The sequence below is a fragment of the Strix aluco genome, chromosome 7 (genome assembly GCF_031877795.1).
Source record: "Strix aluco isolate bStrAlu1 chromosome 7, bStrAlu1.hap1, whole genome shotgun sequence".
Lineage (NCBI taxonomy): Eukaryota > Metazoa > Chordata > Aves > Strigiformes > Strigidae > Strix > Strix aluco.
The window spans coordinates 28,130,410-28,146,474 of record NC_133937.1 but is presented as its reverse complement, the minus strand read 5'-3'; positions in this window follow the sequence as shown (position 1 = coordinate 28,146,474).

Here is a 16,065-nt window from a genome sequence, read left to right as displayed (position 1 = left end):
TCGGCCAGCATGGGCCTGCTACCCCATGGCTGGGACTTGCCCGAGGCCAGGCGCCATCTTGCTGCACGTGTCCCTGTGCCATGGAGCAGGCTCCAGGCTCCCCACCACTAGTGGCAGGGCAGGCCCCGGCACAGCCTTTCGGCACAGCCCTTCAGGATAGCCGAGGGAACCACAACTCTCTACTTCAAGCCACCCATCACCTCTACCTCAGGCACCATCTCTTCACAGCAGGGGAAAAACTGTGCCTGAGGAACCCACAGGAAGAAGTGGATTCTGAACAGCACTGACTTGCTTGTGAGGGAAGGAGAAAGAAGTGAAAATGAAAAAACTTGAAAAACAGGCATCTAGATTGTGATTGTGACAAGGAGCAGCCCCAGCTGTAGTTGCGGTCATGCAGTTCAGAGTAGGATTGGGGTGCCCTGACGTTCAAAGGCACTGCTGAAGCAAGTGTGATTTTGGTATCTTTATCAGCAAACTTCCCTTCCATGCTGCAGACATTGTTTTCCCACGTGGATTTACGTTTTTCAAAACTGATTTGTACAAAAGGTTTTTCCAATGTAACTGTCAGGACTGAAAATGAGCTGTGGAAGCCATAACAGCGACAGCTCCCAGCCCACAGGGGTGGTGTATCAGTGGTTCCTCCAGCACTGCCCACAGCAAAACTGCTGCACGCTGTGCAGCAAGGCCTCGCACAGCTGTGCTGAGTGTTGCATGTGGAATACATGCACCCACATGCTCTCACTAGATCACACCCTTAATTTGTGTGACAGAAATGCATTAATATCCTGCCTGGTTCCTCCTCACAACCACAGATGAGGATGCTCGATTTTCTCTTCACCTTGTGTAACTCTGACCTGTATTGAGACAAGACACACTCTTGCACTGAAAGGTGAGTAAGCACTGAGTGTAGGTGTGATAGTATGTTAGCAGTTGCTGTGCTTTTGGCCATAAGTATATGTAGATTCACTCACTTCAAATAGAATTTCACAGGAATGACAGCAACCTTTTTCTCTCCTACAGTAAAAAAGTGTCCAAGCGTTCAAAGCCCATCTAGAACGAGTCACTTTGGGAAATCTGAGAACTGGGGGCCTTTAGATTTCTCCTTGTATAGGAGTTGACTATCTATGGGTGAAATTTATTTGGAAATAAAGTTCTCAGTAGCAAATGTATCTTTGTGACTAAGTTGTGTGATCTTTTGTAACCATCTAGCAAAAAAGCTCACACAATACCTCAACTGTTGAGGCAGTTTGGAGGCATTATTTAAACCTGCCCCTTTTTCAAATTTTTATTTTAATACCTGCAGCTAATTTAATGTCATAAGTGTTTTAAGTTTTTAATATGTTAAAAATGGACTCCTGAGTGCAACAGTAAAAGTGCTAATGGAACTCCTGCTGCAAACTTATCAAGTCGGTTGGATCTCAAATACGCTGGAGCTTTGAGATGGCATGTCTCCAAGTTCACAACATATTTCCTTCTGTCTCAAGGATGGTCCCTGCTTTAAATTACTCATGCTCTGTTGTACAGACATGTTAACAGTTGAGTTGCACAAGAACAGAAAGTTTGAGATTTTAGATCATTTGCCAGCTGAGATTCCAGTAAGATTTTACAGGAACATAACACGTGAAAAGTCATCCTGTGCATTATCATTGCTGCTTTATTAGGGCTACGCCCACATGCCCTACCCGGAGCGAGGATTATAGTCTGTTTGAGACTGTGACTATAGAAAGACAGTTTCACACGTTGGGTTTATGAGTTTAATGTACTACACATAGAGAAAAGAAAATATTATCATCAGTATTCACTGATGGGTAATCACTCTAGGAAGAGATAATGTTTTGGGTTGGTATTGTTTAGCTGTGTTTACCACATTTACCTATGGGTTTACTTGGTGTTTACATGTAATACTGCAAAAACATGACTTGTCAAAGATCTGGCAGGAGGCCCCTATGGACCTGGGAACTAGTGTCATCAGTCACTATCCAGTGACTATCCAGTACTTTTATTACAGAAAGCCAGTAGTGATGGATATTATGTTATCCACAACTTAATGATGGCAAACAGGAGGCAGACTAAAACCTTTCTCTGAAAAAGTGCACATCTGTTCCCTTTGAGGAGAAGAGATTATCCATGTGTTATTGATACTGGCATGTTTATGGCACACTGTAGGATGTTTCTCATACTATTCAGTTAAGCTCAGTGGTACATGCACACAGCTAGCAAGTTCATTGCAATACAGTCTTTATTAAGCACTATAATGCTATTGTTTGATTTTTTTTTATTCCTTTTGTGATCAGAATAGTTTGGGGTAAGCAAAAAAAAAAGAAAAAAATGCATAAGAAATTGTGCACTGGGTAATAAAATTATTGAGCTCTATTTGCTGAGCATATTGCTTCCCTTCAGAGAAACTTGTTTCCCCAAGGACAAGAAGGAAAATGTGCTTACTGGTTTTATTTTCTTTGGTGTTTCTGTGGTGACATTTTAGTGATTGGATTTTATTTTTTTTTCAGTTTACACCAGTTTGTCTGCACAATTGAAAGATACTCTCTATGTATCATCTCTTTCATTAATCTTATATTACCAGAAGAGCACTAGGGCTCACACATCAGCACTGACAGGACAAGAACATATTTTATTCCCCTATGGGCATCATCTGTAGTAGCAAAGCCAAAGTGGAAAGTAATAGTAAAAGATACTGACTTTGGGTTTAGAGACTCCAGTTTGACCTTTAGGGGTTCTTTTCTTCGAGTGCCAGGAGCATCACAAAACTTCCATTTAACAGCTTGCTGGGCACAACAGCCAGGCCTTTTCTCCCTAAATATTGCCAACGAGTAACTAAGATGTTAGTCAACATCTAAGTCTTAAGTCTACATTCTAAGTCTTAAGGCACATATGTGTTACCCCCTTCTCTTATTTTTCTGAAATCTGTTGATCTTGTTTAAAGCCAAATGATGTATCCTGACGCATGAAGTACACTCTGCACTGTCTGCATATTCTCTCTTGCCTGAGGCAGGAGGGTGGAGTGTTTATGTGCCTAACCACTAACTGCTGCAGAAATTTTTAAAATCCTACCCACTTCAGCATGGGCCTAGGGCTGTGTTTTTGCTGGCTGCAATTCACTCCTCAGAAAAATGTTCTGACTTGCTTATAGATGTGTAAATATATCGAGGGAATGTCTTTATAGATCGGATTCCTGGAATAAAACCAGTTTGCTACAACAAAACCTGTCCTTGGGAGATAGATTCTGCTCTCATATGGTGTAAATGTCCAGTAATTGTAGTGAAGTCACTAGAATGACATCAGCATGAAGCTAAAGCAAAGTAAAATTTTGTTGCCTTTTTTGCTTTACATCTGGGGCTTGCTTAGACTATCCCTTATTTTTTACTTCAATCTTCAAGGTGCCTGTCTTGAAAAGAAAAACTGACATAATTTATTGTAGCTGAGGGGCACTGCAATTTGCCATTACAAAAGATAAGAGCCAGCTGAGATGCGCTTCCTAGTTCTCGCTGCTGGATGTGTGAATAACCGAGTGGGTGAGGCACAGTGCTAATAAAAGGGAAAGGCATAAGACTGTCTCTTATTTTTGTGTCTGCTTGTGGGATTTTCTCTGACATAGTCATGCCAAAAATTACAGTTTGAAGTCTTTATGAGACTGTTGCAGACAAAGGAAGCAATAAACAGACCTTCAGTGTTCTTGTCTTTGCTGGAGAACTGATTGATCATTATTTTAAAAACATTCAAGCCTTTTAAATCTAAGCCCAAACTAGTCCCTGGTTCAGCCTTTGTCATCTGTGCTGGTCTGAGTGTATTTTTGTGTTAAAGGTATTTGGATTGTAGTGGAGCTTGAAGAGTCATTTCATTTTCTCACATATTTAATACAAAAGTTTGTTTCATGCTGCGTGCATGTAACTCTTAGGTTGCTCACGTTTATCTGTGCTGCTGAAATTTGTGAAGCTGAAAAAGTGGACGTGATTTATTTGCAAGTGCAGACAAGCTAGTTTAAGGGCAGATACCCATAGTCTGGAGGCCTTCGGTGAACCCAGTGGATTAAACTGGGGTGCCAAACAAGTCATCCAGTGAGCAGGTAAGCACAGATGGAGATTCACACCTCATCTTCTTCCTGGACTCCTGGGGGTTTCACTGTTGCTCTGAGTGTAGACATGAATGTCCATCACTTCAGCAGCATAACTGCTTATTGTTTTGTTGTAGAACAAATAACCATTCTACAGAGCACACCTCCTTCCCTATCAAACTGCAGCATCAGCAGGCAGGATTTAAAAATTTACTTCCTCCCTGCTGTTAAGAAACAAATTAGATCATTTACCTGAGGCTAGAGAAAGCCTTATAAAGTAAAAATTTAGAGGTCTTTTCCTAAGGATGAAATACAAATGTGGTGTTCATGGGAGTTTTCCATCTCTGGATACTGCTGACAATAAAGTCACATCTAGAGGGCTGAGATTTCAGTGTGGCAATGATGTCAGGCACTGACCATGATCATGCTGCAAACCAGGCTCACAGGTTAATACACTGGCTTAAAGCTCTCTCCTGTTTTCCTGGTCATACAGTTAGTAACTTATGTAATGTTTTAAGTGTGCATGATTGTTGTGGTACGGGGGATACATATGTGTATTATTCATGCAAACAAAATCACAGGTCTAAGGACAGCTGCCTCAGAATTGTGGGGCAGGCAATTCACCAAGAATTGTAAAAAGGTATGAAACTCTCACTTTTTAGTACAAAGGTTGAAGCAAATTCAAAAGACATAAGGTACTCACAGACAATGGGAACTTAATAAATACTTCCTTATCACCCCTCCTCTCAAAATAGCTATAGAGAAGGCAACAAGAATGTCTTCTGTGCTATTTCCTTTAGCAAGTAAAATGTGCAGTGAAGCTTTTTGACTTTGTGTTTCTTGAGTAAAATGTGCTGTTTATGCCAGTTATGGGTCATTTCAAAATGGACATTTCAGTGTTTGTGAGCTGTATTGCTTTTGTTCCAATTATTTCCAAAGTAGTTCCAGTGCAAATTTTTTACTCACGTTCATATCTGAAATAACTGTATTTTGAGTCCCTTTCTCTACATAGGCATAGAGAAAGAGCTTTACTGATGAGTGTGTACTATTTTCTTACAACCTCAATGGGTTGAAGTGGTTATTCTTACATTATTTTTGCTGTTGTCATGTTGCCTTGCTGCAGAAGGGCAGCTTAGCCCTTGTGACATTTGAAGCCATTGAGAAAGTTCCTACTGAACTGAAGGGAAGCAGAACTATGTTATCCTGATGGAAGGTAGTAGGAGTGTGGCATATGGATTGAGCTAATGGTATGATTTCATGTGGTGCTGAGATACAGGAATTGCAGCTGAGTGCATTAGCATAAGTGTTTCACACTGTGTTTAATGTGTGAGAAGGCAACCAGTCTCCCTCTCAACACATTAAGGAAACTGTATTTTGGGTGAAAAACATTTATCTTAAATGGGGTCCAGGAATGCTGAACTGATGCTAAGTGAAGAAAGAAAATTCTTTGGTGAACCAGATTAGCAAGTGCTACCGACTTTAACTGGGGATGTTTTCCCCTCGATAGTCCACGTAGCTTTGAGGTTGTGTCCTGGCAACTGTGACCTCCATCACACATATTGATAGTGACTGAACAAGCTCTCTTCGTCACCAACCTCTTTGATGACAGCCATGCCATACAACTTCAAGTAACACTCCTGTAACTGGAAATCTCCCAGTATATTCACAGCTGAAAGAGTTATTCTGGTTTTGATGTTTTAAAGTTTAGTGCATTTTTTTCCTTGAGTTAATTACAAGCATTTTATGGGTAACATATGCCAGAATAAGCTATTTCATCATTGTTAAATGCTTGATGGTAACTCAACACATGGGTATGCATTGACAAGTTTTCTCTTGAAAGACTCCACAGGAATTAGATCAGCAGACAGATCACCCTGGAATTTCAGCTAGCATATACCCTGCCTCTTTTTGAGTCTGTGAAACCGGGCATGATTAACCTTAAAACTGTCCACATTTATGTCTGGATAGGAAGTCCTATGTGGGATTCATTTTTCTAGGATCAACAGTGCACATATGGGTGCACCCTACTTAATAATGTGTGATACATGGGTACAAAGAGTAATCAAGAATATCACCATTTAGTCCATGCAGTTTATTTTGTTTGGTGACATCTTTCTTTTCCATTTCAGCAAGGAATTCTGTGTCAGAATTTTCTTTCCTTAAAGCAGGATTCTCACTTTCTAAAACCAAGCCTAGAAGCTGTTAAACTACCTTTGGTCTAACACTTCCTTGTCCTAAGCTTTTCTCTCAAATCTAAAGAGACATGCTTTCTCACAAATATCACTATAATGCAGGAGCTACTACTACTTTGCATTACCAGTTAGTGTGCCTGCTGTAACTGCTGATTTTCTAAAGATGTGTTTAAAAAAAAAAAAAAAAGAACAATAGTTAGAGGTTGGAAATGGCAAAGAGGAGGATCTCCAGTACCTGTTACTGGAAGGTCTTGGTGTTTTGCTGTTGCCTTCTCAAGGGGTTTCAGTTCCACTTAGAACAAATAAATAGTTATCCTCACCAATCTCCAGCTTCTCAGCTATGCCATGGGTACATCTTGCAGGTGAGAAGTACAAATATGTCTCAAAACCCAACACTGGTGAGATGCTGAAAGTTGATGCTGGCTTGTGACATCAGAGTCACTGCATAGCACTGCTGGGAAAACTGCAAATGAAGATGCTGCCCTTTCTGCTCAGTGCTACAGGCAGTGGCCCTCAGTTTTGTCAGTCTCATTATTCCAGATGTAGTATGGATTTTTAACAGTCAAGCCTGCAGTCTAATTTTGACACCAGACAACCAACCTGAGGTACAGGTCTATGAAGAGTCCACCTGGCAGTGGAGAGATTGAGAGGACCTCAAGAAGCTAAAGAATTCATACATTTTCCTTTTATCATGAACCTGAGTCCACCAAAGATATATTGCCATTCATATTGCCAGATCTCAGAAGCAGGCCAGAGTGCTGAAGTCATTCAGTGATGCACTCTTAAGACTTGGGTGTGTCACCAGAAACATAGGAGGAATACTACTGGGGAAGAACAAAATAGTAAGAATGTGGCTCACATATGTATCTTACACAGAAATATTTACTTTGCCTTTTCTAAGTAAACATGTGCAGGAGCCATCCTCACAAATACAATGGAGACATTGCAATGACTTATCATCCAAAATGTGGAAGATCAAACCCCACACCCTGCAGTCACCATGATAAACTCTATCACTGCTAATAATTATTGCTGCACTTATTTTTGAAAGAGCAAAACCACACAGGCCAATTCAATCTTTAGCCTAGCTGATTTCATGGGAATTGATGATTTTCTAACAACAACTAATTTCATTTAATTTTTAATTAATTAATTGCAATTAATTAATTTGTAATTAATAGATTAATTTGTAATTAATTGATTGTCATTAACTCCTCAAGTGCTTTCTTTGTAGGAAGCAGCTAAGTGGGAGATGCAGCCTTCTTCAGTATTTTGACCTATTAAAACTACTACTAGACTGAATGCAACTGCAGTCTAAGATTCTCTTTACATTTATGCCCTGCCAGATGCAGCCATGTTTGAACTGATGCTGTAAGTAATTAAACTGTGACTTAATGTTAATCATCTCAGGTGGAGGATTCCCAAGAGGTGGTCACCAAATCAGGAGTCTCTTTCATGAAGAGATGGGTATGTGTCCAAATCAGAGCATCTTTAGAATATATTCCACAAATGAATGTTGACTGTGTTTTCCCACTGATGTTTTAAAAATGCAGATCCTAGGTAAAGTATTAAAAAATGCATTGAAGGGACACTCTTAGCATATTCTTTCTAATTCTTTAAGATACTGTTTGCAGTTGTCCCTAGCAGTTCCTGAATACTTGACACAGAAATATTCTGTGAATATTTCACATGCACACAAGTACATAACAAACAGTTCTCTTGTATTTGATCATGTGCTTGTTTATTGTTAAGTTGTTTATATGTTGGGAGCTATATATACATTACGATTTTATATTGTACACTTACTTGTATTGCTTCTAGATGCTGGTCTTCACTAATTTGTTATTGTTCAGTTGTGCAGACACTGCATTCATTTTAGGAAAAGCTGAAGGATTCCACTGACACTGCAAATAGCTGCAGTAAAGTAAACAGATCAGAAGTAGGAGCATGTAATTCTAATAGCCCCTTTAACAGCAACCCAACCATAGTTCAGTGCCTTCCCTCCTGTGAGCTGATTGCTCTTGACTCTGGCAATTACTTAGTCTCTGTTTCCATTCCATCTTCTTCCCACTTGGTCTCTGTCTTCCTAAGTTTTCATTATAATATTTTATGTGCATATATTGGCGTGTTGATTTCTTTATGTTTTGTTTGATTGCATATGCTTGGTGTGCATTAGCTACCACAGATGCTGTTCTGTCTGCTTGTGTGTACTCAGATGGAGGGGATCGAACCTCTTTATTGATGAAGATGGGGATATATGTGTGTATCAGTGTCTCTCTCACTAAGCATTAGGTATTGGACGTGGCTGTTTATTGGCAAAAGAATTTGCTTCTAGACATATTAAGAACACCAGTTTCCAATACACACTGTTCATGCCTACACTGTTAAGGAATTGCCTTAAGAAACTGTAAGTTAAACACTGACTGCTGGTCAGATAGATGAGGTTCATAACAATTTGGCACCGGTTGTCCTTCACCAGCAAAATATGGTAGTTTTTACCTGCAGTTACAAGTTTAAAGACATTTGCAAAACTACCAGATTGTTATTATCAAAACAGTAATTAACTGAAGTGTCATGCAATTAAACTAGGCCAGCGTGTGTTTGACAGCCTTGGGCAATGCTAGGAATGAAGTCCCCAGTTCAGCACAGGACTTAAATAGACATGTAGCTTTAAGCATGTGGGTAGTCCCCATGAAGGCTAGCGGCAGTTCTCGGTGATTAGAGGTCTGGGAAACAGTGTTTGAGGAAAGCTGCAGGAACAGGAAAAGCTTAGTCTGCTGTTGAAAACCCTAATGGCATATATGACAACAGCATTCAAGTATGTAAAAGGTGGTGGCAAGAAAGGAGATAAGTTACACTGAGAATGGAAGAGAGGAAGTGATCCTCAGCTGAAGCAGGAGATACTTGTTTTGGAACTTCAAGACATTTTCTAACAGCAAGTATGGTGAGATACAGACCGGATCACCTTGGGAGGCTCTGAAACTTCGTGGAATTTTTTAAAAGGCTTTTAAAGAAAAATCTGTCAAGAATAGCTAAGGAGGAGCTGGATCTTGGAGCAGAGAGATGGACAAGATACCTAACTGAAGGCCTTTTCAGCCTTATTTTCTACAGTTGTATAATTTTGTGTGCTTAAATTACACATGTACATCAGAACAAATGTATAAAGACTCTCACAGAGTTCTTTATAGGCTTGGGCAAATCTTATTCTGTCAGAAGGGGGGCCAGTGCATCAGTGTTCTTACTGGGCTCCCTGTTGGTATCTCATCTTTCCAAAAAACTGGATTCAGTGAACTCAATGTACCAAACTCCAAAAAATACCCACACTTGCTAGTGAGGGTTCTTCACTTCAGATCACCACCTCTACTGTGTTTTATCCATTGTTTTTATCTTGCCATTGTACCTAACAGAACAATTTTCTTAGTACAGATTTCTAATGGGGGGGGGTGTGTGTGTGTGTGTGTGTGTGTGTGTGTGTGGTGGTGGTAAATATTTTGTTCTGGACTCTTTAATTTACGCTAGAAACTAAAAACATCTTTAGGTGTTGTGGTTACAAAGCCTTCAACTGACAACTTTAATCATGGATGTTATTAAAGTAGAATCCAAAGAGCAGTTGCTTTGCAGGCACTGGGTAAGGAAGGCAGCTACCGTAACACACATCTGGCAACCCTGTGATAACAATAAATACACCCAGAAAGATCCATGCCAGCAGGAACATCTGAAATACGTAACTTATGGAGTGAGGATGAGCCCAGGGTGCCGTGATTTTAATAAGAGAAGCCTGTGTGTTATCACAAGTCTCACAAGCAGAACTTTTGATGGAAGCAAATTAATGAGAATCTGAATCGCTGTGAAATGAAAAGTTCAAATAACAACTAAGTTTCCAGCCAGTCATCTTGCTGAGAATAGGTGACACACAACAGACCTGGCTTTTGGGAAAGGCAATACTTTAGTGCTTTGGATAAGAAATGGGATTTTTCAAGCAGAGACATGAAAATAGAGATGGGCACAGTCAGAAGGTTCAGAGCCAAGTTAGAAAAACTGCCAGAAACTGGAAGCAGAGGTGACTTAAATAGCTTGGATCCAAGTTTTGAGTGTTCACTTGCAATGTCATACTCAGAACTATTTAAAAAATAATCTGCTAGTCTGAAGTCAGTGTTCAAACCTTTGTATAAGTAAGGCACTGAAAAGTAAAGCTTCCTTTTTCCTCATGGTTCCACCCTACCAGCTGAGCAGCTGGAGCACAGCGTACTTTCCATCATGCCACCATTTCTCTTTTTACTTTTGATTTTAAATACCTTCTTGGCACTGGAGAAAAGCTGGTTTGTAAAATGAGATCCTCTTGCAGGCAACATTATGTGAAGGAGTGATAGAATCACTGATGGCTATTACTGGGGAGAGCAAGGGTTAAAGAGTAAACCTAGGAGCCAGATTATGCAGAGGCTTTCCCAGGAAAGCCGGCTACTGCTCATTATCTTTCTCTGAATATTCTGTGTTTGTATCTTTGTTGTTTTGCTCATTGCAAATGAAATTGTAGTACTTATCTTTTGCAAAAATGGTGAGCTATTCCAGGAGAAACGTCATTATGCAAAGCAATGTGACCCCAGCCAGATCAGTAGGATCATTTTTTCCTTATAACCATCAGGAGAAATGTGTGAAAGAAGTCAGCAGTTAAAATGAAGAAGTATTCCTGCCCAACTCCATAGAAATACAAGTCCTGCCGAAAATAAAAACTTCCCAACCAGGTCTGGCATGTTGGGGAGCTGGCCCTACAGTTGTCACCTTAACATTGTCATTTTGATTGTAACAATGAGTTACGGATCGAATTAGATAAATTGTGATAGATGCAGCAATTTAGCAACATCTGGGTTCTAACTGTGCATGAAGTAACTGAAAGAGCTCCATAATTTCTACAGAATTTATTATTATTATTACTATTTTTACTACTACTACACCAATAAACGTGGGTAGGTATTCCTCAGACTGCGTTGTACCTCTGTGTTCTTATGAAGCAGAAATAAATAATATCAAAGAGCTACAGACCTGCACTGATCTGTTCTGTTCTATTCTGGACCACAAATCTTCTCTCTGTTTATCCTTCAACAAACAGTTTTTGGTTAAAATTAGCATATCACATGTGGTTTTGTATGGCAAAGGTGTGTCTGGCTAGAGATTTGCTTGGAGAAAACAAGAAACTCGGAGAGGTGTGAGGGAATGGGAGCATAAAGAAAAAAACCGTGAATGGTGCTGAATACTGCTTTTAACCCACATGAGAAGAAAGCTGCAAACTAAAAGATGTTCTAGATTAAAGAAGAGTGAGGGATCATAAAACAGATTGAAAACCACTTGTTAAGGAGCTGCCAGCTTTTGACTTCTATAACATTGCTCAAATATTTACTCTCATTCTAACTATTGATAAATGGCTTTTATATATGTCTGTTCATAATTAACTCAGAGTCAATGCAAAAAAGAACGTGCAGGGACGGTCTTATTTTAACCCTTGTATCCGTCTTTTCTGAATGGTTTCTGAAGAGAAGTGTTGAATCTGTGTTGCAACTGTTCCCTGTGGGTCTGGTCTGTTGTTCTGTCTCTGTGGGAATGTTTGTATGGTCAGGAAGTCTGTGCCAGGGTGTCAGATGTAGATGTGAAATTTGATCAAGGTTACTGGTGTGCTGGCATATCAAAATAGAAGGAAGTCCACAAATGCTATAATTAATTTCAACACAAGATACAGACAAAAGGCACTGTGAAAGAGATAAATAATGAGTATTTATAAAAATCCATATATAACAACAGAATTTGAGAAAGATAGACCTTATACCTTTTGGCCAAGATCTTTAAAAAATCCCAATGTGAAAAAAAGTTGGATCCCAGTTTCAGTCTGTGTCAGCTTCCTCATGAACAGAGCGAAGATCTGTATTACCTGTGGGATAACCACCACACAGCAGGCAGCACACTGTAGACAATTTACTCTCTCCAAACCTTTTCAATGGCCAGGTTGAACAAAGAAAGACCGCTGTGCTTTCTGCAAACCTGATATAGAAGTGTCATTTTGTAAACAAACAGTTCACCTTGAAAGTCAAGATAAAAGCATGTTCTAGATAAAGACACCTGTAACTTCCCTATTGAAAGAGATCTTAGAAGACTCTGACTCAGCTTCAGATCTGCTGAACAGTATGACTCCTTTATTGCCTGTTTATGATGTGTTCTTGTGGAGTCAAGGGTTGCTTATCATCCCCTGGTATGGCATTTGTAGCTCTTATTACTCATGACAGATAGTTTAAAACTTGTTGACTTTGATTGTTCTATACCATCTATCATTATCTTTGTTGAAAGATTGAAAGTCTGTGTAATCATTTGGTCCATCCACCTTACTCCATTTCCTAAGAAATTGGTTAATGAATTTGAAATGGCTTAAGATTTTCATTATATGGATTAAAGACACATAATTAGGAGGAGAAATTCACTGTACTGGTATGCAAGTGATTTAGAACCTGTGACCAAATCCATCACAGCCTAGCTCGATGTCTTCCACCGGGAGCCTCCCATCCCTCTGTTGAGGACAAAAGCATTTGTCCTGCTTTCAGATCTGTAGATCAAAGTTTCTGTGGATGCAGTATTGGAATTGGGATATGAGCTTCTGGGTTGTATTGCTTTGAAGAACTTCAGTCAGAGTTCTCTTTTTATTCAAGGTGCAATAAAAATGAAGTATTTTTCTTACCCTCTCACATATTCTCCCTGCATCCTTGCCATGGGCCCTGTGTGCAGTATAGAATATAGCAGCTTTGGACTTTATAGCCTCTTTGCTTACTGAAAACAGCATTAAAAAAAACCCAACTTTAGAACTGTAGTATCAGTATTTTATTCAGGACTCAGCTTTTTATTGGTGCTATAAACTACATACTTCTTATTTGCAATAATCCAATTCTTCATAGTATCAGTACTTACTGAGCCGAAGAGATTTTGAGGGGGAGGGATGAGTTAGAAAAGGTATACATAGTAGCCTACAAAACACATATTTAAATTGAAATTGATATTGTAACTAGTGTAATAGCTGACATTTCTGGATAAATGAATATTGCTTCTATCATGAGTAAATGCTTATTGATACAGGTGTTATGGACAACTTACCCCTCAGTATAGATCTGATGGTGCATTTGCTTGCCTCAAGGGAGTGAATGTCCTTCCAGCAGAACTCAGTAAGGATGGTGATCTTTGTTTTGGAAAAAATAGTCAGGAAAGCTAAAAATCTTAGCACTTGTAAATTAAAGCTTCGGGTATTAAATCAAGGAATGGAAACAATGCACTGCAAGTTAAATGAGCAGTTCCTTTTTGTAAATAAGGAGTAGCTCAAGACACAGTTGAACTGAATAGACCAGGGAAAGGTACTAAATTTGAAAACCTTCACAGCTCTGCTGTGAAAACACACAGCTCTGCTGCCAGTCATGTGAATTGAAATTACACCTTCCCTCCTATGACCACAAAACTTAGGAATTAATAAATTTCCATAGCTCCTCACTAAAAAGAGAAGATGGCAAATATTTGTGAAAGGAATAGAAAGGATAGTTAATATCTCTATCTTGAAGAGGATACTTAGCAGTTCTTGAAGAAGGGAAGAGAGGAAACAAGTGATGGAGGCATAGTTTCAGTAATGTAGGAGAATGTTTCCAAAGAAGAGACAACTCTGAAGAAGTGTTACTAGCTCTTAATGAGATTATTAGCTCATTCTTTACTTCAGTAATTTTTACAGTGTGAGAAAGAAGGGTCTCCAAGGCAGTCTCCAATCTCAGTACTGAGAACATGTACAAAGCTTCCAGCTGTCACATGAGGTGTGTTCTGGAGAGTGATTTTACCAAGAGTCTCATGTCCCATCTTGTGCTTGCAGTCCTCCAGGAGATCAGCAGTCTTCTAGCCATGTATATTGGATAATAATATTTTATGCCTCTGGAATGTATCCTTTAGTAAAGGAGTGCCACTTAAATTGGGGCTTTGCAAGCCTGCACATGGCAGGTGAGGCTGTGTGCCCCAGGAAAAGCAGGTGCAGCATGACAGCAGCCAGGCAGAAGGATTCAAGTCTTTCTGAGGACCAGTTCAGCAAATAAATAGAAATAGGAATAAAACCAGTTTCCACAAGCAGTTATAGCAAGTGGTATGATGTTGCCTTCAGAACCAAAATAAGATCCAGATTGCTCCTTTTATAGTGTGTAATGTTCATCCAGAGCTAAACAAATGCAACAGAAACAAGCACAATCCAGCTTTACCCTAATGAAAACCAGTCTCTTGATTTAAAACACTTTTGCGATACTCAGATAAGCATATGTTTGGAAATTGATTTATGGTTGTGAAGAACTGAGGAGAACAGAAAGCTGATGTAAGCTGAAATGCCCATCCCTAATAACACAGATCTTTACTGTGATAAATGCCAATCCATGATAAATCCCTAATGCTCAATGGCAATAAACAGGGCTCACAAGAGAGCATGTTCCCTTAGAGGGAACGCCTTAGTAGCCCAGCAGGGCTGGTTGTTTACTTTGGCAGTGAAAAGTGAGCACCACCCTGAAATGCTTGAGAGCCTAATCACAGGAAGTACCTTCCTAGCGAAGAAAGAGAAGGATCGCATTGACAGGGACCATCTCTGGAACAGAAATCTTCCATTCAAAGTCTGACTCAGGAAATTTGCTGAATGGCCTCAGTCTTCATCATGCATGGGCCTGGAGGACAGTCAGAACTCACGATATACAGAGCACAGCTATTCTAACATGTTCGTACAAACCCCCTTTTTTTCTCATCAGGAACATTGCTACCTAAGCTTGACAATTCCCCCAGAGATATTACTTTAAAGGAAACATTTTCTCAAAGCCTCTTCAGCCCTGGACAGACTGTCTGATCACAGGGTTAGAGACAACAATGTGAAAATCACAGGTTTAAATCGCTATACAGGTGTTTGCATATTCCAAGTGAATACATTCACCACTGGGCTGTTCTTCTTTTGCTTCTCCATAAAAAATCGGAATGCCTTGGTTTCCGTTTGACACGGAGTTCGAACTAGGGGGAGACTCTTACCCCATCAGTATTAATGCAGAGCTAGACAGTATCTGCTACATCATTTGATCTCAGGAGAGTTCAAATATTAAGTTAGAAACTCAGAGAGATGAATTACTACTCTTGAATCTTAGCTATGTAAACCTGGCAGAACTGAGTGAAGAATCAAGCCTCATGATTATATATGAAATGTGTGTTTTTAAAATGTTTTTATTTGCCTGTTAAAGAAGTGGAAATACGGTTTTGTGCTTTCACCCCCACCTTTGCTATAAAAAGGGATCCCAGAAAAATGTTATGTGGAAACAATGTCCAAGTGTTGCCGCCATTCAGATCTGGAAAATCAGCTGGTTTATGCGTATAATTTCTGGGCTTAGATTGTACTAGCCTCATTTAGCAGTGACTTTCTTCAAGTTCCACCTTGAAAAAATTAGCAAAGAGAGTTCATAAATGGGATCTATTTAAGCAAACATTTTTGGAAGAAATGTATGGTTTTCTTTGTTTAATTCTTAGTGGGAGGGATTTTCATTTTAAATTATAAAAACCAGAAGTGTTGAAAAAATATTCTAAAAAGCTTTGAATTTTTTTTAAAACTGTTTATTTTGGGAAAACCTGTATTCCCAATGATTCTTCTTACTGCCCTGGAAAGAAAAGAGGAAAGGGAAAAAAAGAATTTTTCCACTTTTTGTTATTTTCAAACTCTGTTGGAAACAGAAGTAATTTTTTCTTGTAAACTTTTCTATAGAAGTGGTGTAAAAACCAAAATTG